We start from the raw sequence: 735 nt of genomic DNA, 5'->3' as shown, positions 1-735 counted from the left end.
CTCTTCTTCCTCTTCCTCCTTTTCCTCCTTTTTTTGCAAATCTCACATCTTGGACTCTTTTCTCCATCAGTCTTTTTCTTGTATTTCCAGTATTTTGTCTATTTTTCTGAATGCTTGTCCTGCTCAGATCCCTGCAGTTTTGTGTGTAGAGCCTTGTTGCATTGGGGTGTGTGGAGACCCTCTATCAACTCTATTGAGAGAAGATCAGTTGTACTTGGGTGTCCTATGCCTTTTCCCTGTGACCTGGATAATGCTTCCTTTTTTACTAGGTTTTCCATGGCCTTCTCTTCCTCACATGGGTGTAGTTCTTTTCCATGTCATGGTTTAGGAGGATGGCTTTTTTTCTATCTCTTATGAAATGTCAGGGGTTGAGGTGGGGTGCAGACTGAGTTACCCCTGTGAGTAGTCCATGAAACACAGGCCCATCACGTTTTTTGTGCTTGCAGATTGTGGTGAGTGGCATGGAATAAGGCTATTCTCTTAGGAACTTTAAGTTTTACACGTTGGGAGGTTATTTCAGGAGATTTTACTTTCTGCAGAATTTCTGTTTTCTTACCTTGTTGATGCAACCGTAATTACCATAGATTTGCCATGTGTTTTTCAAATTTTCAGGTAGTTCAGTTGAGACAATTATGCTACAAACATCTACTTTGCTATCTTCCCAATTATGTAACACAAATAATCTCCTCTTTGGGTTTTTGATTGATATGAGCGAGTGCATCATTATTAACAACA

This window comes from Petaurus breviceps, unplaced genomic scaffold (genome assembly GCF_028583685.1).
Source record: "Petaurus breviceps papuanus isolate PSGF00001 unplaced genomic scaffold, PetGlider_PUasm1.0 174, whole genome shotgun sequence".
Taxonomy (NCBI): domain Eukaryota; kingdom Metazoa; phylum Chordata; class Mammalia; order Diprotodontia; family Petauridae; genus Petaurus; species Petaurus breviceps.
This window is presented reverse-complemented; position numbering follows the sequence as displayed.